Raw genomic sequence first — 27,214 nt, 5'->3', positions numbered from 1 at the left:
GTTTAGAAGAATGCGAGGTAATCTTATTGAAATGTATAAGATTCTGAGGGGGCTTGACTGGATAGATGCTGAGAGGATGTTTCCCCTTGGAGGGAAATCTAGAATGAGGGTGCACAGTTTCAAAATAAGGGGTCTCCCTTTTAAGACAGAGAGGAAGAATTTCATCACTCAAAGGATCTTTGGAATTCTCTTCCCTGGAGAGCAGTGGAGGCTGGGTCATTGATTATAGTCAGCTGAGTTAGACAGACTTTTGATCGACAAGGGATTCAAGGGTTGTGGGAGGCCGGCAGGAAAGCCGTGACCTTATTGAATGTCAGAGCAGGCACGAGGGGCTGAATGGCCGACTCCTGCTCCTAGTTCTTATGTTCTTATGCAGAGGGTGGAATGTGCTCAGGCTACAGAAGGATGTGCCCAGTCGTGGCTGAGGGGAAGAACTCTCACCTCTGATCCGACGGTTATGGTTGTGAGTCCCATTCCAGTCCCACTCTTAACTGGTCTTATCTGCATGTGATTCCTGGCTCCGAGAGGTCACTTGATAAAACCTCCAGAAATGCGTCCAACCAGAGTTGGAAATCCTAGGCTCGCATTGCCTGGTTGATTGTTAATACTCTTAGGGAGTGTTGAACAATAAATACCATTGTGGTAACATTATCCCCACACAAGAACAAATGATCAAAAACAACAGATCATTGACCAGAGATGAATACAGTCACACTTCATTGACTCTGTGACACCCTGAAAATGTAAATTAGAATAATAGAATCATACAGCAAAGAAGGAGGCCATTTGGCCCATCAAGCTTGTGCTATTCAATTAATCCCGCTTCCGCTTCCCCCAGCGTGCTGCAAATCTTTTCCCTTCAAGTATATTTCCAATTCCCTTTTGAAAGTTATTATTTAATCTGCTTCCACTGCCCTTTCAGGCAACGCATTCCAGATCACAATTGTGGTATTTCCTCATGTTGCCTCTGTTTTTTTTGCCAGACACCCTAAAGTTCTTTGCTTAACTCTCAGTTGCAGTTAAAACAAACGCATGTGTTTTTTAGTCTTATTCAGATTTGATAGGATCTACGTATATTATTGAACTATACAAGTTTGAACGCACACATTAAATCATAAGAATTAACTTTGAAAATACCTCCACGTTCTTTAGATATCTCCCAGTAATTCCCAAGAAGTTCGGGAAGAGGTCGATTTAGCATTGCAGGGGATGAAGGAACCAATGTTATTTGGTAAGACAGACTGAGCAGACACTGAAATAACTAGCAGCCTTCTACTAGTGGTTTGATTGTATGGGAGATAAAGAGCTGTGATAGCAGAGTTAGTATCGAGGAAGTAACAGTGACACAGCATAAGGAATGGTAGAGGAAGCTATTATGTTGGGGAGTTTGTGACCTCAGCTTCAAACTGGAGTTTGCTCAACCTTTGCAAACCGATAAGTTGTCTTTTGCCTTTTCATTCGTCATGCTGGGAGCTTGTTTCTTCTTCACTGTGCAGCTCCTTCCACCTTGCCAATCAGCACTAAATCAGGGTGATAACCTTGATGACCACAGAGTCAGTTTAAACTGCAGTGAGCCTGCATGCAGTTAACACCTCGCTAAATGTGACTCATAACCTTTGCAGACTCACCCAGTGGGCTGTACATTTAAGCCAATGCACCCAGTAGGAAGCTGTTGGGATCTGAGCGTATGTTGTGGATTTTATTTTGACCCCATTCAGTTTTACTCTCCCTGATGCCCTTCAAGCCCAACCCCTTCAGTTTTGTGCAGGATGAGGTTACAGTAAAATTACCCCCAGCAAACATGGAGGCCCATATTCTTTTTGTTTAAGAAAATGTGTTAAAATTTGCAGCTACGAGCACACCAAGCCTTGAAATGGGGTTCTCACAGAAAGTTCTGCTTTTGTCTCGAGACACAAGGGGTAAGCGCCTGGAGGTGGTCAGTGGTTTGTGAAGCAGCGCCTGGAGTGGCTATAAAGGCCAATTCTAGAGTGACAGGCTCTTCCACAGGCGCTGCAGATACAATTGGTTGTCGGGGCTGTTACACAGTTGGCTCTCCCCTTGCGCTTCTGTCTTTTTTCCTGCCAACTGCTAAGTCTCTTCGACTCGCCACACTTTAGCCCCGTCTTTATGGCTGTCCACCAGCTCTGGCGATCGCTGGTAACTGACTCCCACGACTTGTGATCAATGTCACAGGGTTTCATGTCGCGTTTGCAGACGTCTTTAAAGCAGAGACATGGACGGCCGGTGGATCTGATACCGGTGATGAGCTCGCTGTACAATGTGTCCTTGGGGATCCTGCCATCTTCCATGCGGATCACATGGCCAAGCCATCTCAAGCGCCGCTGGCTCAGTAGGGTGTATATGCTGGGGATGTTGGCCACCTCGAGGACTTCTGTGTTGGAGATACGGTCCTGCCACCTGATGCCAAGGAATCTCCGGAGGCAGCAAAGATGGAATGAATTGAGACGTCGCTCTTGGCTGACATACGTTGTCCAGACCTCGCTGCCATAGAGCAAGGTACTGAGGACACAGGCTAGAAACACTCGGACTTTTGAGTTCCGTGTCAGTGCGCCATTTTCCCACACTCTCTTGGCCAGTCTGGACATAGCAGTGGAAGCCTTTCCCATGCGCTTGTTGATTTCTGCATCGAGAGACAGGTTACTGGTGATAGTTGAGCCTTGGCAGGTGAGCTCTTGAACCACTTCCAGAGCGTGGTCACCGATATTGATGGATGGAGTATTTCTTTGAGGGGCAAGAGGAGGCTCATGTGCAGCATAAACAGTGGTACAGACCAGTTGGGCCAAATGGCCTGTTTCTGTACTGTAGAATCTAACTGCTAGAAATTGGATAGAATTGTTGTTTTGGTTACAATTCATGAGCTCATGTGCCCACCCCATCAGAATGAGTGTAGCACTGGCGCAAGCGGCTCATCCACTGTTGTCTACTCCAGCAGGGGGCCCTGGCAACGCTGTTTGCAGACCACATGGTAGAGCCAGCCTTCACTTCTTCAAGGCAGGCTGTACCTTAAAGGGAAGCTGTTGTCAACAATATTGCTGCAATGAAAATTATTGCAAAGTGAACAGCAGGGCAGAGGGTAGGATCTAGGGTGATGGATGCAGCACTGGAAGCATTATTGGTGGAGGCAGGCAGGAGAAATATGCCATGGTTCTGGGGTGGGGGGCAGCCAGAAGACCCTCAAGCACCACCCTCAGAAGGGAGTGGGATCAGGCAGCCAGGGAGGTCAACTCCCTGAGTCCTTCCTGGAGGACCTGGCAGCAGTGCCACAAGGTCGAATGACCTCACATGAGTGGTCACGGTCAGTGAATGCATCGTCACATGATATCTGCTACTCACCCCAACACCAGCCTCTCACACTGCTCAGTGCACAACACCCCATCATCACTCACTCTGCACCACTCCCTGGCACTCAGGACTCACACCTAACATCCAGATACTCCACCTCACACATCTACCAATGCCACCAGCCTCACACCCACCTCTCCCTGCCTCCACATACCTCTACCTATTCAGCTGCAGCAGGCACATCACTCAAACAGTGACATTCTACCCTCTCTCTTACAGGACACAATAGAGGGAGGAGAGCAGACCTGGGGGGCCAGGGGTGGGGTGGGGTGGGGGGTGATGGTCAAGGACACCTGCACCTCCTGAGCCCTGTCCCTTTAAACAGTGCTAATGCAGGGCCCATCTTGCAGCCTCACGCTTGTTGTTTGCAGAGTGAACAATGAAGAGGCTGCCTACACATTCGTTGACTGAATTTAGGATCCTGGCGTTGCATCAGCTGGTTGGGATGCCTGACGTCAGGATACTGTCTGTTCAAGGTCTTCCCAGCGCATGCAGGGGATGCACCTGTGTGCACCATTTGAATGCAGCAAGGTTGTGCCGGCCATGCAGGAAACAGAGAGCAGTGCAGGCATGCCCTGGAAAGTGGAGGTAGGTCAGTGGATCACCACTCAAGGTGGCGGTATCCCAGTAAATTTCTAGTCCATGGTGAGTGACCTCGACAGTGCACAGAAAATGGAAATCAAGGCACCTCAAATTGGTAGCCAACACAAGATAGAACCTGAAGGAGGAAGTCTTTTGACCCATGTTACTTTAATTTTTCTTTCATTCAGGATGTGGGCGTCACTGGCAATGTCAGCATTTATGCCCATCCCGAGCTGCCTTTGAGAAGGTGGTGGTCAACTTCCTTCTTGAATCACTAGTGGTTTGGTACAACTGAGAGGCTTACTCGGCCACTTCAGAGGGCAGTTAAGCAAAAACACACTGGTGTGGGACTGGAGTCACATATAGGCCCAGTCCAGGTAAGGACAGCAGGTTTCCTTCCCGAAAGGACATTAGTGAACCAAATGGGTTTTTGCGACAATCCGACGGTTTCATGGTCACTTTACTGATACCCATCTTTTGATTTTAAACTAAGTTCTGGTGGGATAGAAACTCACAGTCTCACACACCCATAGCTAAGTCTATACTGGCTCCTTGATTTAGCAATTAATGATGCCTTTCAATGACACCAGGGACATCATTTTAGACAGAGGCATAAGAGAAGAGTTAAACCAGATTAACTGGAATAAATTGTTGAAACTTCGTTTGAAATAAAGTGCATTAAAGAATAAAGTGGTCTTTCACTTTCACTTTTCGGTATCATTCTTGATTCAGTGGCTAGCACTCCTCTTTCTGAATCAGAAGGTCAGGGGTTAAAGTCACACTCCAGAGCAATAAACACTGGGGAGACGGTGGCATTGTGGTAACGCCACTGGACTGCTAATTCAGAGACCCAGGCTAATACACTGGGGACATGGGTTCAAATCCCACCATGGCAGCTGGTGGAAGATAAATCCAATCAATTAATGAAAATCTGGAATTGAAAGCTAATCAGCAATGCTAACCATTAAATTACCATCATTTGAACAGTGCCCTTCTGCTGTCCTTACCCCGTCTGGCCTACATGCAAAGTGGTTGACTCTTAACTGCCCTCTGAAGCCATTCAGTTGAACAAAAGTTGAAAAGGAATGAAATGGGATGGGCCATCCTGCATTGACCTAGGGACTGGAAAAGACAACCGATAGTCAACACTGCAAAGTCCTTCTTACTAACATCTGAGGGCTTGTGTCAAAACTGGGAGAGTTCAGTCATACTCATGGAATCATACTTTACAGACAAAGTCCCAGACATCGCCATCACTATCTCTGGATATGCCCGGTCCCACCGGCAGGACAGACCCACTGGAAGTGGTAGCACAGTGGTATACAGTCGGGATGGACATGCCCTGTGAGTCCTCAAGATTGACTCCGGACCCCATGACGTCTCATGGTATCAGACCAAACATGGGCAAGAAACCTCCAGCTGATTACCACCAAACACCCCCAACCACCGCCGCCCCCCCCCCCCCACCCTCGATGAATCAGTGCTTCTCCTTGTTGAACATCACTTTGAAGAAGCACTGAGGAAGGCAAGGGCACAGAATGTACTCTGGGTGGGGGACTTCCATGTCCATCAGCAAGAGTGATTTGGTAGCACCACTACTGACCGAGCTCGCCAACTCCTAAAGGACATAGCTGTTAGACTGGGTCTGCAGCAGGCGGTGAGGGAACCAACAAGAGGGAAAAACCTACTTGACCTCATCCTCACCAATCTACCTGTCGCAGGTGCATCTGTCCATGACAGTATTGATAGCGGTGACCACCGCACAGTCGTTGTGAAAGTGAAGTTCCGTCTTCGCATTGAGGATACCTATCATTGTATTGTGTGGCACTACCACCATGCTAAATGGGATAGATATTGAACAGATCTAGCAACTCAAAACTGGGCATCCATGAGGCACTGTGGGCCATCAGCAACAGTACAATTGTATTCGCCCGCAATCTGTAACCTCATGGCCCGGCATATCCCCCACTCTACCATTACCATCAAGCCGGGGGACCAACCCTGGTTCAATGAAGACAGCAGGAAGGGTTGCCAGGAGCAGCAGCAGGCATACCGAAAAATGAGGTGTCAACCTGGTGAAGCTACAAGACAGGTCTACTTGCATGCCAAACAGCGGAAGCAGCTTGCGATAGACAGAGCTAAGCAATCCCACAACCAACGGATCAGATATAAGCTCTGAAGTCCCGCCACATCCAGTCGTGAATGGTGATGGGCAATTAAACAACTAACGGGAGGAGGTGGCTCCACAGATATCTCCATCTTCAATAATGGGGGAGCCCAGCACATCAGTGCAAAAGACAAGGCAGAAGCATTTGCATCCATCTTCAGCCAGAAGCGCAAAGTGGATAATCCATCTCAGCTTCCTCCTGAGGTTCCCAGCATCACAGATGCCAGTCTTCAGTCAATCCGATTCACTCCATGTGATATCAAGAAACGGCACTATCAGTCTACTCTCGATCATCTGCAAAGTGATGGAAGGGATCATTGAAAGTGCTTTCAAGAACCATTTAAACCGTAATAACCTGCTCACTGATGCTCAGATTGGGATCTGTCAGGGCGACTCGGCTCCTGACCTCATTACAGCCATGGTCCAAACATGGACAAAAGAGCTGAACTCAAGAGGTGAGGTGAGAGTGATTGCCCTGGATATCAAGGCGCCATTTGACCAAGTGTGACATCAAGGGGCCTTAGCCAAACTGACGTCAACGGGAACACTCAGGAAGCTTGACATCCAGGGCAAAGCAGCCCACTTAATTGGCACATCATCCACTATATTCAATATTTATTCCCTCCACGACCATGCACAATGGCAGCAGTGTGTACCATCTACGAGATGCACTGCAGCAACTCACCACACCTCCTTTGACAGCACCTCCAAACCCGTGACCTCTTCCACCTAGAAGCACAAGTACAGCAGATGCATGGGAACACCACCACCTTCAAGTTCCCCTCCAAGCCACACACCATCCTGACATGGAAATATATCGTCGTTCCCTCATTGTCGCTGGATCAAAATATTGGAACTCCCTCTCTAACAGCACTGTGGGAGCACCTACACCACATGGACTGCAGCGGTTCAAGAAAGCAGCTCACCACCACCTTCTCAAGGGCAATTAGGGAGGGACAACAAATGCTGGCCTTACCAGTGACACCCCCATCTCAGGAAAGAATTCAAAAAATCTAGGCTGACACTCCCATTGCAGTCAGTGGAGCTCCACCCAGTTCCTGGCCAATATTTATCACTCAAACAACATCAATAAAACAGATTATCAGGTCATTATTGTTCCAATCCAGAAAGCCAGTTGGTGAAGGATGATACTGGAGCCAATCTTTACTCAGTCTTACATTTATTTACAGAGTGAAGCATGACATGCATATACCACCTAACTCAACCACACTAAAGTTTCAGTAAGTGTCTCTTTACATGTGCTCATGTGAAACCTTAATTAATGCCCTCCACCTGCATATAATAAACACGTTTGATATACAGTTAACAGATTCCCTTCATTTTCTTTAAAGAATACTTCAAGAGTTAACATGCACACACAAAATTTCAAAACAAAACAAAAATCTTCGATATTCTGTACAAAACATTTCATTGTGAGATGCCCCTATTCTAGGACCCCTAACAATTTCTTCGTACAAGCATTTCTTTTTGTAAAACAGTCAAACAGTTGATGACATGCATCACTCATTTAATTTTAGAGATTTCCTTTGTCTCCAGCATTTATTTCAAGCCAGCAAGGTCAATCCGTAACCTTTCCTCATTCACAATTTTTGTCGAGTGTATATTATCCCCAATGAATGATTATCTACATTGAATGGGTATACTATCTTCCGTACACCCCTTGTGTAGAATCTCACTTAAAATATTTGACAAATAGATTCCCATATCTACTGCCTCCACAAGAGGCAACACTTCAGCAGCTAACGGACTTTTAACAACCCTTTTTATTTTCTTAGCTTCCCAAACTACAGGACATTTCCCATTTTCACCCATTAGAAATATTATGAAACCAGCTGCGCTAGAATATTCATCACTAAAAATGACGAGTTTCGCTTTCTTTGGGAACTTAAGTACGCATTTCTCTAGATTTAATTTTTTAAACGTTTTATTTGCCCTTAAAACATTCGTGACTTTTGTACTTACACATCAAAACTAGCATCTGGTCTAGTCTGAGTGCACAACCAGTTCAATTGACCAATCTAGCTTTGTAATTGCTCTGTCTCTTTTTTAGATATAACATCATCTTTCTGTGGTGACCTAGTATGATTAGCTGGGATGGGAGTAACACTCTCTAATTAGGATTGCTAATTTAAAATTGTTCCAGACCTACTCTGCTTAATATCTAAACCAATATATTTAAATACCTCACAAGCCTGACTTCCAATCTTAAATTTTACTGTAATCTTAGTAACACATTTTTCAAAGTTCGCAGTACCACCCCATAAGAAATCATCTATGTACATCATGAAAATACCTGAAAGTTTTCTTTATGATACCAATAAAACATCGCCGGATCTGCTTTTAGTTGAACACAACCTATTTTTAGCAAAACAGATCTCACTAAGAAATACCACACCCTGGAAGCATCATTCAGTCCATAGATGCATTTGTTTAGCTTCCATAGTTTCACTTCTGGAACTGCTGCCTCTTTGGGCCATTTCATTAACACTTCTCTGAAAAGTGCCGCTCTGTAGAATTGCAGCTTTTATACGCACCTCGAGTGCTGTAATGTGCCGGGCTACGGACCAAATGCTGAAAGGTGGGATGAGACTGGGTGGCGCAGACAGAATGGGACAAGTGGCCTCTTTCTGTGCCGTAAACTTTCTGTGATTCAACGATTGATCTACGCTCCCATGAATAGGTGGCCAAAAGAACTAAAAAGATTTTCAAGATTACTTTTCCAGCTGTAGGAGAGTCCACTGTAACACCTGTACACCCAGTCGCTCTTCAAAACCCCTCACAACTAGCCTCACTTTAGTCTTAAGTCCCATCTGAGGGACTTATTCAGTACAAATCAATCTACATGAAAAAGCTGGCTATCCCCTATCTGGTACCTCAGAATAAACTCCCAACTCTCTCCAACTATCTAACTCCTTTTGTTTTGCCCCTCTTATTAGCTTATCCTCTGGAAGCCACTGAAGCTTCAAGGTCATGAGGGCTTCTTTGTCTAGTTCTGTTCTGAGACTGTTCTTCAGCCTTCATTTCATTATGTAATCTGTGCAAACTACAGCCTCTACTTGCACTTTGATGTCTTTCGGGACTATTACTGTAAAATCTCCCTCTTGCACTATTGGACGCTCTTACTCCAGTATGTCATCTTTTCTAACCCACTATCAGAACTTGCACTGCGCTTTCTTACCCTCTACTCTTTCACCCTATTCTGCCAGTCCATGGACCTTGCTTCTTGGCTATCATCCTGAACATTCAAACAATTTCAACTTGCCATCAGATTTTCCTGCATGTCCCACAATTGTCGCATCCCTCCACCCACTAGACCCCTCTGGAATATATGTCGCCTGAGTACCCACTCTGTGCAATTGGCCTGTGGATGTGATATCTCTGTCCTGTGCATCATGACCACTTACATTAAAAATATCCAACCCTTGATCCTCAGGACCTTCATCACAAAATACATGAGCATTTGAGTTATAAGGTGCCTCGTTTCCTTCTAATAGCTGTTCAGAGTCCGCGGTTTTGTAATTAATCATGATTAATCATGAGGATTGAACCGTAACAGTTTGATTGACATGTACTGTCTAACCATCATGACCTATTACCTTACCAGGGCTACTCTATTCCCTATGCCCCTCTCTTTTATAATACACCAAATCTCCTGAATGAAATTCTGCCTCAGATGGCCTTATACGATGCCTCAGATCTCTCTGAATTTTCTCCGTGACCTCAGCCTTGATGAAAGCCCAACTCCCTTCGGGTAAAATATTCAAATGTGCAGGAAAAAAATGAATTAACTGTAGTACTTTCGAGAGTATGAGGATTATCACACAGCACAGAAGGCAATTTGGGATTTCACCCATAGACCAATTGATAGGGACTATTTCCCTCAACCATCTGAAGTGAATTCTTTGCATGAACCGCCCTTGCAAGGGCAGTTGTCAACTTGCAGTTTGGTTGGTCGGCTAAAATGTTATGCAGCATTTCATCGATCACCACATGATTGCTTTCACAGAGTCCATTGCTGAAAGGACTTCCAGTTGTGGTATTCATGACCATAATGTTCATATTTTCACACATGCCTCTGAACTCATCATTGGCAAATTCCCCTCCATTATCAGTCAGAAGCTGGTGCCACAGGAGTGGTCCTTATCCATTTTTTTCATGACTTTGTCAATATTACCCCTTTCGCCCTTGTCATGTATGATTGTAGAAAGATTAAATCTGGTTGTCAGGTCTATGAAAAGCAGAATGAAAATATTTCTGTCTTTGTCCCATATCTTTAGATCCATGACAACTACCTCGTTAAAGTCACATGCCAATGGAAGGCTTACATTAGGATGAGGCAACGTACTCTGATACTTTTTACAGATTTCACACTTTTCACTAATCTCTTCCATTAGAACATAAGAACTAGGAGCAGGAGTAGGCAATTCAGCCCCTCAAGCCTACTCCGCCATTCAATACGATCATGGCTGATCTCATCTCGGCCTCAACTCCACTTTCCTGCCCATTCTCCATAACCCGTCAACCCATGACTAATTAAAAATCTGTCTATCTCCTCCTTAAATTTACTCAATGTCCCGGCATCCACCGCACTCTGGGGTAGTGAATTCCACAGACTCACGACCCTTTGAGAGAAGTAATTTCTCATCATCTCTGTTTTAAATCTGCTACCGCTTATCCTAAAACTATGACCTCTCATTCTAGATTGCCCCACAAGAGGAAACATCCTCTCTACGTCTACTTTGTCAATCCGCTTAATCATCTTATATACCACAATTAGATTTCCTCTCATTCTTCTAAACTTTAGAGAATAAAGGCCTAAGCTGCTCAATCTCTCTTCATAAGACAAACCCCTCATCTCTGGAATCAATCTAGCGAACCTCCTCTGAACTGCCTCCAATGCAACTACATCCCTCCTCAAGTAAGGGGACCAAAACTGTACACAATACTCCAGGTGCGGTCTCACTAATGCCTTGTACAGTTGCAGCAACACTTCCCTACTTTTATATGCTATTCCTTTAGCAATAAATGCCAATAGCCTCGTATACTCATCATCAACCACACCTGCATCCTTTAGCAGAGTTTTTAATCTTTGACAAGAAGGGTGAGCAAATTGTGTAACTTTAAGACAATTTGCTGTTTTTCTCTCTGTTTCATAATACCTGATGCCATAATACTTCTCTAGCTCTCTGACTAGAAACATCAAGTTTTGTTAAGGGGATGCAATAATGTCCCGATTGGGTAAACTGCAGAACCACTGACTTTCCAAAATTAATTGTCTTATCATGCTCCATGTGAAGTTTCATTAGTGCCTTTTTCATAGAAGGTTTACTCAACAGTACTCATAAAGTGGCTTACTCCAGAAATTTTACGTAGAATTGCAACTTTCTTTAGTGACCTCAAAGTGTTGTCATCACCAAACCTAAAGCAGGTAGTACCTTTCTACTCCTTAACGTTGCATCAATCCTCACTATTTAGTGAATGTAGATAACATTTTAACCAATCTGTTCCACGTACTGTTGAAGTATAAGCACTATCTAGAATAGCACAGTTGAACCAGTCTGCAACTAACACAATCCTCACAGGGCTAAGACGCCTTGTGACTAGTAAAATTTGTTCAGATTCATCATTATCTTCATTTTTTTGCCTCAGAATTCTCGATGTCATGTGTCATTTTGAGGACCCTGCTCTCTGCTTTAGGCAGTTCATCACATAATGATACTTTGAGTCATACCTGAAGCACCAACTAGCATTGGGCATTCCTGGGATTCATTCACCAGGTCTGTTAAAGATGCTACCATCCTCATTCCACCTGTCTGTAACTCTTCCATTGTACTGATGTCTGTGTCCAGTATCTGGGCCATTTCGAAATCCAGCAATCGTTGATTCCTCTTTTCTTTGTGTCACTGCAAAAGTCCCACTTGTTCCACCAAGGCTGCAGGAAATGATTGTTTCCCCAGGAATTTTTTCAGGTCAACAGATATCTGATCCAACAGGGAGTCCTTCTCTCCAAGAACTGAACACCAGTTGGAACCATGAGCTTATCCTTATGAGACACCTTAGTACAGTTCAGCGATTTAAATGCCAGCACTGAACCAGGGACCGCTACACTGAATTCCCTCAATTTTTATAGAGTCTGTTAAACTCCATGATATGTTCCTCCATTGAATAACCATCTGTTTTCTGAAATCTGTCAGTGTCTGACCATGTCTCATAGGCATTTAATAGATCATCTTTCTTGCCAATTTCATCCAAGAACTCTTAATAGACGATCCAAACCTTCATCAGTATCCAACTGACAGGCATCCGGCTCCCAAAATACTTTATTTCTGATTTTACTTCCTGTAGGAAGTGACAACACCAAGGCCGTACCCTGTTTCATCTTTGGCTGGGATGTAACCCGTGCACACATATCGACTTTATTCCTCCACTAATCATCAGAGGGTAATCATCCCCCAACAATTTACACTTGCTTTCTGCCATTTCTCATAGTGGCTCCTAGCATTGCAGTCTTCTTTCTGAAAACATTTTTGAAGCTTCCAGCTTCAGTGAAGGATGATACTGGAGCTAGTCTTTACTCAGTCTTACATTTATTTACAAGCATACATCTCCTAACTCAACTACACCACAGTTTCTTTAAGTGTCTCTTAAGGCATAGAATATAAGAGCAGGGAGGTTATGATGGAGCTGTATAAAACGCTAGTTAGGCCACAGCTGGAGTACTGTGTACAGTTCTGGTCACCACACTATAGGAAGGATGTGATTGCACTGGAGAGGGTGCAGAGGAGATTCACCAGGATGTTGCCTGGGCTGGAGAATTTCAGCTATGAAGAGAGACTGGATAGGCTCGGTTTGTTTTCCTTAGACCAGAGAAGGCTGAGGGGGGGACCTGATTGAGGTATACAAAATTATGAGGGACATAGATAGGGTAGATAGGAAGGAATTTTTGCTTAGCGCAGGTGTCAATAACCAGGGGGCATAGATTTAAGGTAAGGGGCAGGAAGGTTAGAGGGGATTTGAGGAAAAATGTTTTCACCCAGAAGGTGGTTGGAATCTGGAACACACTGCCTGAAGGGGTGGTAGAGACAGGAACCCTCACAACATTTAAGAAGTATTTAGATGAGCACTTGAAATGCCATTGCATGCAAGGCTAGGGGCCAAGTGCTGGAAAATGGGATTGGAAAAGATAGGTGCTTGATGGCCAGCACAGACACCATGGGCTGAAGAGCCTGTTTCTGTGCTGTATAACTCTATGACTCTTTATACGTGCCTAAGTGAAAATCCAATTAATGCCCTCCACCAGCATGTAATTAAAGGCTTTGTTTGGTGACAATGCAACCACTAGGTGGCGCAGCACTAGCACATGTGCAAATGCAGCCTCTTCCACTGAAACGTCACTTTTTGCGACGTTCAGGCAGCTGCCAGCATTAAAGATGGCGCTGTTCAATTTATCACAAAAAACAAACTCAACCCAAAAATCCCCTCAAAGGTTGCCATCGCCACCTCCATCCAAGCCCCAACAGTCCCCTTGCTCCCTCCTGCCATTGCTTCATTTGTATCATTTCGTGGATGTCTCCTGCTCAACTGATTTGATTTTTATTGAGAAAGACAGAACTCTGGTTTGATACTGTTCCTCACTTCCTCCTCCCCGCCTCCCGCCCCCCACCTCGCTCTCCTGCTGCTCTCTCCCCGCTTCCTCCTCACCACCCTGCTCTCCTGCCACTCGCTCCCCACTTCCCCCACCCCACCCCACTCTCTGGCCGCTCGCTCCCCGCTTCCCCCCCACCCCGCTCTCCAACCGCTCATTCCTCGCTTCCCCCTCACCTTACTCCAGCCTCTGGCCGCTCGCTCCCCACTTCTCCCCCACCCCACCCTGCTCTCCTGCTGCTCGCTCCCCACTTCCCCCACCCCACCCTGCTCTCCTGCTGCTCGCTCCCCACTTCCCCCACCCCACCCCGCTCTCTGGCCACTCAATCCTCGCTTCCCCCCCACCCTACCCCAGTCTCCGGCTGCTCGCTCCCCACTTCTCCCCCACCCCACCCCGCTCTCCAACCGCTCGCTCCTCGCTTCTCCCCCACCCTACTCCAGCCTTTGGCCGCTCGCTCCCCACTTCTCCCCCACCCCACCCTGCTCTCCTGCTGCTCGCTCCCCGCTTCCCCCCCACCCCGCTTTCCTTTCGCTCAATCCTCGCTTCCCCCCCACCCTACCCCAGTCTCCTGCTGCTCGCTCCCCACTTCTCCCCATCCCACCCCGCTCTCCTGCTGCTTGCTCCTCGCTTCTCCCCCACCCCACCCTGCTCCAGCCTCTGGCCGCTCGCTCCCCGCTTCCCCCTCACCCCGCTCTCCAACCGCTCAATCCTCGCTTCCTCCCCACCCTACCCCAGTCTCCGGCCGCTCTCTCCCCATTTCTTCCCCAACCCACCCTGCTCTCCTGCTGCTCGTTCCCCGCTTCCCCCCCCACCCCTCTCTCCAACCACTTGCTCCCTGCTTCCCCCCCTACCCTGCTCTCTGGCCACTCGCTCCTCGCTTCCTTCCCCACCCCATCCCTCCAGACGCTAGCTCTAGGCCGCGCCACTACCCACCTCTCGGCCACTCACTCCCACGTTTGATCGTTCCACACCATGTCGCCTAAAGAAGCAAGGCGGGCCGTGAGGGGTGACAGGGCGACGTAGGAGCGAGTGGCCGGCCTAGAGTTAGCAGCTGGTGGGAGGGGAGATGAGGGGTGCAAGCAGCAGGCGAGCTGGGTAGCAGGTGGGGTGGGGGTCGGGAAGTGGGGAGCGAGCAGCCGAGGGGAGTGTGGGGAGCAGTGGTGAGGTCTGGAGAGTGCGACTGGGGGGACGGGGGTAGAGAGTATCGAGGCCTGGAGCAGAGGGGAAAGAGTGGCCAGTGGGGCAGGAGCGAGTAGCTGCCTTGGGGGGAGCGAGTGGCGGGGATTGTATTCCCGCGCCTGCGCCAATTTGTCCTGGCAAAGGCTGGGACGGTAGGCCCCGCATGCTCAGCATCTCCCAGAGAGCAGGAGCCCGTTTGTGCATGTGTGCAGCTTGGAACGCTCTGATGACGTCAGCAGGCCACAGCATTGTCAGGAGTCACTTTGATAATTAAATACAATTGATACAAGTAACAATTATCACATTTCTGTTTGTGGGAGCTTACTGTTATGGGAGCTTGCTGTGCATAAATTGTGTCTGCGATGTTTCCTACTTTATAAGTAACTGCACTTCAAAAAATATTTTATGGACTGCACAGTGCTTTGCGATGTCCGATGGTTATGAAAGGCACTATAGAAATGCAAGTCTTTTTTTCCCTCAAAGACTATAGAAAGAAATACAACAGCAACAAATTCTTCAACAGCAAGATGGAACAGGCCAAAATCTTAAAGCATGTCACTGGGATGAGTCGAAGGATGAACAGGAAATGATTAATAAACTCACTGAATACACACTTGAAGTATTCACTTGGGAAGTGTGCAGTAATTTTTCCTCTTGCCTCGGAGGTGGTACAGATTGGTCCCTGGAGTGAGGGGGTTGTCCTATGATGAGAGGCTGAGTTACTTGGGCTGATACTCTCTGGAGTTTGGAAGAATGAGAGATGATCTCATTGAAACATACCAGATTCTGAAGGGGCTGGATAGAGTAGACACTGAGAGATTGTTTCCTCTGGTTGGGGAATCTACAACATGGGGCACAGTCTCAAGATAAGGGGCTGATCATTTAGGGCTGAGATGAGGACAAATTACAGCACTCAAAGGATTGTGAATCTTTGGAATTCTTGACACCAGAGGGTTGTGGATGCTCCATCGTTGAGTGGATTGAAGGCAGAGACAGACAGATTTTGGTCTCTTAGGGAAGCAAGGGATATGGGAAGTCGGCGGGAAAGTGGAGTTGAAGCAGAAGATTGGCTGTGATCGTATTGAATGGTGGAGCAGGCTCGAAGGGCCATATGGTCTACTCCTGCTCCTATTTCTTATGTTCCTCCCGGTCCATAGGATTAGATAGAATGTACAGCATAGGAACAGGCCATTCAGCCCAACTGGTGCATGCCAATGTTGATGTTCCACATGAGCCTCCTGCCACCCTACTTCATCTCACTCTATCACCATATCCTTCTATTCCTTTCTCCATCATGTGTTTATCCAGCTTCCCCTTAAATGCATCTATATTATTCACCAGTGGTAACAGGTTCCACATTCACACCACTCACTGGGTAAAGAAGTTCCTCCTGAATTCCCTATTGGATTTATTGCTGACTCTCTTACACAAATGAATCATTAGTTTTGGTCTCCCCCACAAGTGGAAACATTTTCTCTACGTCTACCTTATCAAACCCTCCATAATTTTAAAGACTGCTATCAGGTCATCTCTCAGTCTTCTCTGATTGAAAGAAAAGAGCCCAGCCTGTTCAATCTTTCCAGATAGGTATAACCTCTCAGTTCTGGGATCATCCCTGTGAATCTATTTTTTGCACTTCTCTGATGCCTCACACAAAAGGTGACAATTTCTCATCATTCTTCCAACCAGTTGCTGACTTGGTGACAGTAAAACCAAGAACACTTTCCCTGCTGTGGACCTGAAAGATTAGGGCCCCGATTCACATCAACACATGACTGCACCATTCGCCTGGGGAACCCTATGGGTTAGTATCGAAGATGGAGGGAAAGCATCGAGTTCTGAGCGGAGGAGTAACCAGCTCATTGTGACCTGCCCACCCTCCCATGGGAGCCTTAAAATTGGCCCTCCCCTCTCAGACCCTTTCAGACACAGACTGACTGACCTATTGTGCCCTTGCAACTTTCACTATTTTCCCTTTTAAGTTAAGTTTGCCAACTCTGGTTGAACATATTCCTGGAAGTTTTTATATTCATTCATGGGATACGAGCATTGCTGGCTAGGCCAGTATTTATTGGCCATCTCTAATTGCCCTTGAGAAGGTGGTGGTGAGCTGCCTTCTTGAACTGCTGCAGTCTATGTCGGGTGCTGTTATGGATGGAGTTCCAGGATTTTGACGCAGCGACAGTGAAGGAATGGCGATATAGTTCCAAGTCAGGATGGTATGTGACTTGGAGAGGAACTTGCAGGTGGTGATGTTCCAAAGCATCTGCTGCCCTTGTCCTTCTAGGTGGTAGTGGTCACGGGTTTGGAAGGTGCTGTCAAAGGAGCCTTGGTGCGTCGCTGCAGTGCATCTTGTATCTGGTACACACTGCTGCCACTGTGCGTCGGTAGTGGAGGGAGTGAATGTTGAAGGTGGTGGATGGGGTGCCTATCAAGTGTCCTGGATGGTGTTGAGCTTCCTGAGTATTGTTGGAGCTGCAGTTAGTCAGGCAAGTGGAGAGTATTCCATCAAACTCCTGACTTGTGCCTTGTAGAGGGAGTCAGGAGGTGAGTTACTCCCTGTAGAATTCCCAGCTTCTGACCTGCTTTTGTAGCCACAGTGTTTATATGGCTGATCCAATTCAGTTTCTGGTCAATAGTAGCCCCCAGCATGTTGATGGTGGGAATTCAGTGATGGTAATTCCATTGAACGTCAAGGGGAAATGGTTAAATTTTCTCTTGTTGGAGATGGTAATTGCCTGGCATTTATGTGGAACAAATATCACTTGCCATTTATCAGCCCAAGCCTGAATGTTGTCCCTGTCTTGCTGCTTGAGGACATGGGCTGCCTCAGTATGTGAGGAATTGTGAATGGTACTGAACACTGTGCAATCATCAGTGAACATCCCCACTTCTGATCTTATGGGGGAGGGTAGGTCATTGATGAAGCAGCTGAAAATGGTTAGGCCTATGAACTGCCCTGAGGAACTCCTGCAGTGATATCTTGGGCTGAGATAATTGACCTCCAACAACCACAACCATTTGCGCTAGGTATGAGTTCAACCAGTGGAGAGTTTTCCCCTTGATTCCCATTGACTTCAGTTTTGCTAGGGCTTCTTGATGCCATACTCGGTCAAATGCTGCCTTGATGTCAAGGGCAGTCACTCTCACCTCACCTCTTGAGTTCAGCTCTTTTGTCCATGTTTGGACCAAGACTGTTAATGAGGTCAGGAACTGAGTGGCCCTGGCGGAACCCAAACTGAGCATCACTGAGCAGATTTCATTACATCACCTCCCGCCTCCGACTGTCCAACTCAGTCAAGCGGCCACTTTTTCATCCATCCACTAATATCTTTATAACTGCTAAATGAAATACTTCAAAGGAAATGGAAAACAAACCACACGTTTTTTAACATGCCGATGTTTTTTCTTCTTGGGCATTATTTGTAGTAGATATTTATCATTAATTTCAGGCGATTCCAGGATAATTCTGGAGGTTTGCCAACCCGACTCTGAGACTGAATGTTGTCTACGGTTTATCAGGAAACTAAACTGTGTCAGAAAAATGTTCTGCACAGGGGGCTGGGTTAGTTTGAACTCTTTCCCAGGAACTATGCTCCGAACATCTGTTTTACTGCAAATTCCCACAGTTCACTTTTTAATTTTCACTGTATTTGTTCTGAAGCAGCCTGGCTGCCTTAATCTCTACTCTCATAAAACTACGCCCTACTGCAACCAGTGGACTGTTTTTTTTCCATTCCTCCTTGCCAACCGTCATGTGACCTATCTGAGTGAGATTGTCAATTCTGATCCAAATTAGCTTTTGCCCCTTGAACCCACATCAGCTCCCCTGAACTCATTTCAGTTTGAACTGATTCACACTCAGCCGATCAGTGTAAACTGAATTTGAGCCTGAAGGGAGAACAAAGAACAAGAACAAAGAACAGTACAGCACAGGAACAGGCCATTCGGCCCTCCAAGACTGCGCCGATCTTGATGCCTGCCTAAACTAAAACCTTCTGCACTTCCGGGGACCGTATCCCTCTATTCCCATCCTATTCATGTATTTGTCAAGATGCCTCTTAAACGTCGCTATCGTACCTGCTTCCACCACCTCCCCCGGCAGCAAGTTCCAGGCACTCACCACCCTCTGTGTAAAGAACTTGCCTCGCACATCCCCTCTAAACTTTGCCCCTCTCACCTTAAACCTATGTCCCCTAGAGAAAAGCCTGCATTTATTTAGTGCCTTTCATAATCTCAGGACATCCCAAAGTGCTTCACAACCAATGAAGTGCTTTTTGAAGTGTTGTAATGTAGGAAAAAAATGGCAATTTATGCACAGCAAGCTCCCACAAACTGCAATGTGGTAAATGACCAGAAAAATTGTTGGTTAACCAGATGTTGATGTTAGTTGAGGGATAAATATTGGCTAGGACACCAGGTAGAATTCCCCTGCTCTCCTTTCAGTAGTGGCATAGGAGCTTTTACATCCACCTGAGAGAGCAAACGGGATCTCAGTTTAAAGTCTCATTCAAAAGATCACCACTGACAGTGCAGCACTCCCTCGGTACTGCACTGGGAGTCTCAGCCTGGAGTCTCACCCTAGAGTGGGACTTGAACCCAGAACCAGAGGTGAGAGCATTACCCACTGGGTCACGGCTGACATCAGGTGAAAGGTCAGTCTCTAAAACATGACACCATCCAATCTCCAACTATAAACACAAAGAAACTTGCAGCTTGTAAACTTCTCAACAATGTTGCTGAAACAGCCGATGTTGATTTTCTGGCTTTTACAGTGAATTGTTAAAAATAAACAATACAGGGAAATCCTTTCAGGAGTGTTGTAATCACCAGTTCTTTTTCAGCGGCAAAGCACTGCATTGCAGAATTCAGACAAATCTCACCTCAATTTTCGAAGAGAGAAAAGATATTTGTCTGCACCATTCAACAAAGCCAGATGTTACAATCAAGATACCGTCACACACAAGGGTCATGATTTGAAGTAACTTCACTGACTACCTCAAGGATCTTTTAAGTGTCATTTGTGCATAATGTGCCACATTCAACAACAATACCTTGCATCTTTAATGCAGTAAAATGTCCCAAGGTGTTTCACAGGTGTGTTGTCAAACAAAGTTAGACACCAAGCCACATTAGGAGATATTAGGACAGGTGACCAAAGCTTGGTCAAAGAGGTAAGTTTAAGGAGCGTCTTAAAGGAGGAGAGAAAGTTAGAGAGGTGGAGAGGCTGTGAGTTTTAGGGAGGGAATTAGAGGAACACAGATAACACAGAGACATGTAGGGCTGGAGGAGGTTACAGTGATAGGGAAGGAGGCCATGGAGGGACAAGGATGAGAATTTTTAAATCATGTGTTGCTAGATTGGGAGCCATTGTAGGTCAGCAAGCACAGGGGTGATGAGTGAATAAGACTTGTTGCGAGTTAGGACACAGGCAGCAGAGTTTTGGATGAGCTCAAGTTTAGAGAGGATGGAAGGTGGGAGGCCGGTCAGGAGAGCACTGGAATAGTCGAATCTAGAGGTAACAAAGGCAAGGATGAGTGTTTCAGCAGCAGATGAGTTGAGGTGGGGACATGGGTGGGTGGCGTTACAGAGGTGGAAAGCAGGCAGTCTTAGTGATGGAGAGGATATGAGATCAGAAGCTCATCTCATGGTCAAATATGATATCAAGGTTGCAAACAGTCAGGCTTAACCTCAGATTCAGGAAAACATTTTGTAGAATCTTGTTAGTGACGAGAACAGGTCAGAAATCGGGATGCAATCTATCGTTCTGTTAAGATGGCGCTGTGTGTGAAATGAATTGTCTCTTTAAAAGCACAAAGAGGCTCCCAGGATGGCACCCCACAAACTAATCCCACTAACTTTAAATCCACATCCTGATTAATTCCCTTGTCTCTCAAGCTGTCAATACTAATTGGTGATTGAGGATTTATCCAACAATCCAGCAATAGAACGTGGAACAGCTTTTTCCAAATCTGCAAGCCCAGAAAATTCAAAATAGAACAAAACAGTAAGACAGAAATATACGTGCACGCCTCAGGATGACTCAAAATGCTTCACAGCCAATAAAGTGCTTCTTTGACGTGTGGTCATTGCTGTAATGTAGGAAAATGGCAGCCAATTTGCACACAGCAAGATCCCACAGACAGCAATGTGATAATAACCCGATGATTTTTTTTTGTGATATTAATTGCAGGGTAAGTATTGGTCGAGGACTGGGATGAACTCCCCTGAGCTTCTGCAAAATAGTCCTATAGATCTTTTATATCAAACTGCAAGAGCAGATGGGACCTCAGTTTAAAGCTCCCTTAGTACTGCCACTCCGACAGTTTAGTGCTCCCTCAATACTGCCCCTCTAACAGTGCAGTGCTCCCTCAATACTGGCCCTCTGACAGTGCAGTGCTCCCTCAATACTGGCCCTCCGACAATGCAGCACTCCCTCAGTACTGCCACTCCAACAGTTTAGTGCTCCCTCAATACTGCCCCTCTGACAGTGCAGTGCTCCCTCAATACTGGCCCTCTGACAGTGCAGTGCTCCCTCAATACTGCCCGTCCAACAGTGCAGTGCTCCCTCAATATTGCCTCTCTGACAGTGCAGCACTCCCTCAATACTGCCCCTCCAACAGTGCAGCACTCCCTCAATACTGCCCCACCGACAGTGCAGCACTCCCTCAATACTGCCCCTCTGACAGTGCAGCGCTCCCTAATTCTAATTCTAATTCTAATACTACTGGTCCGACAGTGCAGCACTCCCTCAATACTGCCCCTCAAACTGTGCAGCACTCCCTCAATATTGCCCCTCCGACAGTGCAGCGCTCCCTCAATACTGCTGCTCCAACAGTGCAGCACTCCCTCAATACTGCCCCTCCAACAGTGCAGCACTCCCTCAATACTGCCCCACCGACAGTGCAGTGCTCCCTCAATACTGGCCCTCCGACAATGCAGCACTCCCTCAGTACTGCCACTCCAACAGTTTAGTGCTCCCTCAATACTGCCCCTCTAACAGTGCAGTGCTCCCTCAATACTGCCCCTCTAACAGTGCAGTGCTCCCTCAATACTGCCCCTCTGACAGTGCAGTGCTCCCTCAATACTGCCCCTCTAACAGTGCAGTGCTCCCTCAATACTGGCCCTCCGACAATGCAGCACTCCCTCAGTACTGCCACTCCAACAGTTTAGTGCTCCCTCAATACTGCCCCTCTAACAGTGCAGTGCTCCCTCAATACTGGCCCTCTGACAGTGCAGTGCTCCCTCAATCCTACCACTCTGACAGTGCAGCGCCCCTCAATACTGCCCGTCCAACAGTGCAGTGCTCCCTCAATATTGCCCCTCTGACAGTGCAGCACTCCCTCAATACTGCCCCTCCAACAGTGCAGCACTCCCTCAATACTGCCCCACCGACAGTGCAGCGCTCCCTCAATACTGCCGCTCCAACAGTGCAGCCCTCCCTCAATACTGCCCCACCGACAGTGCAGCACTCCCTCAATACTGCCCCTCTGACAGTGCAGCGCTCCCTAATTCTAATTCTAATTCTAATTCTAATACTACTGGTCCGACAGTGCAGCAGTCCCTCAATACTGCCCCTCCAACTGTGCAGCACTCCCTCAATATTGCCCCTCCGACAGTGCAGCGCTCCCTCAATACTGCTGCTCCAACAGTGCAGCACTCCCTCAATACTGCCCCTCCAACAGTGCAGCACTCCCTCAATACTGCCCCACCGACAGTGCAGTGCTCCCTCAATACTGGCCCTCCGACAATGCAGCACTCCCTCAGTACTGCCACTCCAACAGTTTAGTGCTCCCTCAATACTGCCCCTCTGACAGTGCAGTGCTCCCTCAATACTGGCCCTCCGACAATGCAGCACTCTCTCAGTACTGTCCCTCTGACAATGCAGCACTTTCTCGGTACTGCCCCTCTGACAGTGCAGTGCTCCCTCAGTACTGACCCCCTCCGAAAGTGCAGTGCTCCCTCAATACTGCCCTTCTGACAGTGCAGTGCTCCCTCAATACTGCCCCTCCGACAGTGCAGCACTCCCTCAATACTGCCCCTCCGACAGTGCAGTGCTCCCTCAATACTGCCCCTCTGACAGTGCAGCGCTCCCTCAATACTGCCGCTCCGACAGTGCAGCACCCACTCAGTACTGCCCCTCCGACAGTGCAGCTCTCCCTCAATACTACCCCTCTGACAGTGCAACGCTCCCTCAATACTGCCCCTCCGACAGTGCAGCACTCCCTCAATACTTCCCCTCCAACAGTGCAGCACTCCCTCAATACTGCCCCTCCAACAGTGCAGCACTCTCTCAATACTGCCCCTCTGACAGTGCAGCACTCCCTCAATACTTGCCCTCCAACAGTGCAGCACTCCCTCAATACTGCACTGTGAATGCCTGTCTGGATTATGGACTCAGGTCTCACGAAGTGGGTTTCGAACCCACAAGCTCCTGCCTCAGACCATTACCCATTGAGCCACGCTTGACATTTTAAGTTACTACATGCAATGACACAGCACTCTGCATTAAAGAACCTTCGAAAGAAAAGAGAATTGACTGTTCTAACAACAGAATAGAAAGGTAGTTGAACAGGTACAGATCAGTTGATCAAATTTTTTCTGGCATTCTATTGCTGCTGTTGTACTGGAACCCATGGTAACCTCAATGTGGAATGTGATTGGTCACAGCTCATTAATGCAAACTGAAACTGTTGTTTGTTCTGCTCACCACCTTTGAGAATCCAGGACAACATTTCACAGAACTTTCCCACAATGATATTTCACCTCGAGGTTAAATAAACTCGAAAGCCCGTGACTGTGCTGAGGCTGTTTGGAAAGATGCCGCCAGTGGCTACAATGATATTTCTGTTCCGTGTTTTTAATGTTCCCTGAAATCCAAATAGAATACAATAGAGATCTTTCAAATTAAGAAAAGGTTTCAATAAGTTAAACGTGGAGAAGAGGTTTACACTTCTCGAGGGGGAATGAAACGAGGGATCATCAATATCAGATAGTCACGATAAACCCAGTAAGGAATTCAAACGAAATCTCTTTACACAGAGTGGTGAGAATGTGGAACACACTACTATAAGGAGTAGTTGAGGTGAATACGTCACTGCATTTAAGGGAAGTTAGATAAGCATGAGGGAGAAAGGAAAAGAAGATTAAGCTGACTGAGTGAGATTAAGTCAGGTGGGAGGGGGCTCATGTGAAGCAGAAACAGTCCCATGCTCCAGTTGGGCAAAAAGACCTGTTTCTATACAGCAAATGCTGTGTATTTCGATGTAATACTATGTAAAAGATAGCATATATATAAATAGATAGATATCATCTGATAGAAGGTCCCCCTCTCACTTCTTGCAACTACCTCTCTTGTTTTCCAGCACAATTCTCTCTATTTCTGTGTATACTCCATTTCATCGCTGCACCAAAGCTGGCTCTGCTTCAGCTGCCTAGGCCCTAAACTCTGGAATTCCCTCACTAAACCCAGCCTGAACAGCTCTTAGGGGAAAGAGCTCCTGATTTCCACTGCCCTTTGTGTGAAGAAGTGCTTCCTGACATCACCCCTAAATGGCCTGGCACAAATTTTAAGGTTATGTCCCCTTGTTCTTCCAGCAGAGGAAATAGTTTCTCTCTATCCACCCCGTTAAATTCTTTAATCATCTCACACACCTCAATTAAATCACCCCTTAACCTTCTAAACTTGAGAGATACAAGCCTCACCTGTGCAACTTCTTTTCATTTCCTGTTTTATCTCTTATCGATGGTGATGGAGTCCAGCACTGTGAGCTTTTGACCTTATGGCCAGATTACTCAATAAAAAGACGCCAATTCCGATCCTGCTCTTAGGCCCTATGTGCTCCTCACAGGTACGTATTTATCTGCTCTCCATTCCTCACTGACAATCCAAACAATATCACAACTCAACATGCTGATCTGAATAATACTGACAAAAGGTGAAACATTGGGCTGGATTTTCCCTGGGGACATCAGGACCCGACATCAGGGTGAAATCGGGGTCAGAAGCTCGCACTACGTGGGGAACAGTCACCCGACTGTGATTTTCCCCATATTGGCCAATTGAGGGCCAGAGGGCGGACTCGCCATCCAATTAAGGATGGTGGGCAGGCTCTCGAATCTGGAGGGCCAATAGGAGGCCCTCCAGCATGGAAGAAGCAGCAGACTGCCTTTTCAGGTAAATGAGAGAGAGGGTGCCCCGAGCTGGAGGCGCCCTCTCTCCAACTCTTTGAACTTTAAAATAGAAGATGCCCTTAGCAGCCTGGAGGTGGGGGTGGGGGGGTGGGGGGGTTCGCCCCTTTCACCGGGCTGCAGCTGACGCCAGCAGGCATTGGGGTTAGGGAGGTGCTGGCCAAGCCTGCCTGGAATGCCGCTGGGAGGCTGCCTCCAGGCAGTTACACTGTTCACTGATCCCTCCAGAAATCCGGAGACTGACTAAGAAAAGAAAGAAAGACTGGCAGTTACATAGCGCTGTTCACGACCACTGGATGTTTCGAAGCACTTTACAGCCAATGAAGTACTTTTTGAAGTGCAGTCACTGTTGTGATGTAGGAAACATGACAGCCAATTGGCACACAGCAAGATCCCACAAACATCAATGTGATAATGACTAGATAATCTGTTTTTGTGATGTTAATTGAGGGATAAATATTGGCCAGAACACTGGGGAGAACTCCTCTGCTCTTCTTCAAAATAGAGACATGGGATCTTTTACATCCACCCAAGCAGGCGGATGGGGCCTTGCTTTGTGCCACATCTGAAAGGCGGCACCTCTGACAGCGCAGCACTCCCTCAGTACTGCACGGGAGTGTCAGCCTTGATTTTTGTGCTCAAAATTCCAAGTGGCCTCTGACAATAGGTCTTAATAGGCATATTATCAGAAGCTCACTTGCTGGCGGGTAGCCCTGGTGCTCGCCCTCTGCTCCCTCTGGGAAAATGGGTCAGAAGCAGGATGGAGCTGCCAAACCGGCATGCCAGCTGGTGGCATGAATTTACATGCCTGCTCGACTCCGTGCTCGTCCCCTCTGGGGCCAAAATATTCAGCCCATTAACTCTGTTTCTCTCTCCACAGATGCTGCTTGACCTGTTGAGTATTTCCAGCATTTTCTGCTTCCAATTCCAAGAACCTCAGTATTTTGGCTTTGTCTGAATAATGCTCCCCTGATACCATGGCAGGTTACAGTATTGAGGTGTGTGTGATGCAATCACAAGAGCCACAGTATAACCCTTCCTCCTGATCACCAGAAACAATATCGCAGACAGGGAGAGAAGACAGTGAGGGGACAATGGCTGACAGGGCATTGAAACACATCGGCCAAAGAGGCACAGGCAAGGACTTGTATTTACATACTACCTTTCACAACTTCAAGATGTCACAAGTACTTTTTTAAGTATCTTCTCATCTTCTTCTTTGGCCTCCTTGTCTCGAGAGACAATGGGTAAGTGTCTGGAGGTGGTCAGTGGTTTGTGAAGCAGTGCCTGGAGTGGCTATAAAGGCCAATTCTAGAGTGACAGACTCTTCCACAGGCGCTGCAGATAAAATTTGTTTGTCGGGGCTGTTACACAGTTGGCTCTCTCCTTGCGCTTCTGTCTTTTTTCCTGCCAACTGCTAAGTCTCTTCGACTCGCCACACTTTAGCCCCGCCTTTATGGCTGTCCGCCAGCTCTGGCGATCATTAGCAACTGACTCCTACAACTTTTGGTCAATGTCACAGGACTCCATGTCGCGTTTGCAGATGTCTTTAAAGCGGAGATGTGGACGGCCGGTGGGTCTGATACCAGTGACGAGCTCGCTGTAAAATATGTCCTTGGGGATCCTGCCATCTTCCATGAGGCTAACATGGCCAAGCCATCTCAAGCGCCGCTGGCTCAGTAGGGTGTATATGCTGGGGATGTTGGCCGCCTCAAGAACTTCTACGTTGGAGATACGGTCCTGCCACCTGATGCCAAGGATTCTTCGGAAGCAGCAAAGATGGAATGAATTGAGACGTCGCTCTTGGCTGACATACGTTGTCCAGGCCTCGCTGCCATAGAGCAAGGTACTGAGGACACAGGCTTGATACACTCGGACTTTTGCGTTCCGTGTCAGCGCACCATTTTCCCACACTCTCTTGGCTGGTCTGGACATAGCAGTGGACGCCTTTCCCATGTGCTTGTTGATTTCTGCATCTAGAGACAGGTTACTGGTGATAGTTGAGCCTAGGTAGGTGAACTCTTGAACCACTTCCAGAGCGTGGTCGCCAATATTGATGGATGGAG

At 47.1% G+C, this 27,214-nt stretch overlaps 1 protein-coding gene across 4 annotated transcripts in view; it reads right to left on the bottom strand.

Annotated features, from left to right (window-relative positions):
• The window catches only part of LOC137375477 (phospholipase D1-like), a 235,373-nt gene that overhangs the window by 194,040 nt on the left and 14,119 nt on the right, over positions 1–27,214 (bottom strand). Inside the window, exon 1 of one of the 4 annotated variants that reach the window (XM_068042780.1) lies at positions 11,865–12,205. The exons of 2 other annotated variants lie outside the window; for them this stretch is intronic. The gene's annotated coding sequence lies outside the window, so the exon portion shown is untranslated. Of the gene's footprint in view, positions 1–1,137; positions 1,224–11,864; positions 12,206–27,214 lie in introns of those variants that run through there. One more of the 4 variants, XM_068042779.1, reaches the window with a different exon arrangement.

The sequence above is a fragment of the Heterodontus francisci genome, chromosome 11, assembly GCF_036365525.1.
Source record: "Heterodontus francisci isolate sHetFra1 chromosome 11, sHetFra1.hap1, whole genome shotgun sequence".
NCBI classification, from domain to species: domain Eukaryota; kingdom Metazoa; phylum Chordata; class Chondrichthyes; order Heterodontiformes; family Heterodontidae; genus Heterodontus; species Heterodontus francisci.
Note: the sequence above shows the minus strand (reverse complement) of the source record. Positions and strands in the feature narration are given on the sequence as shown.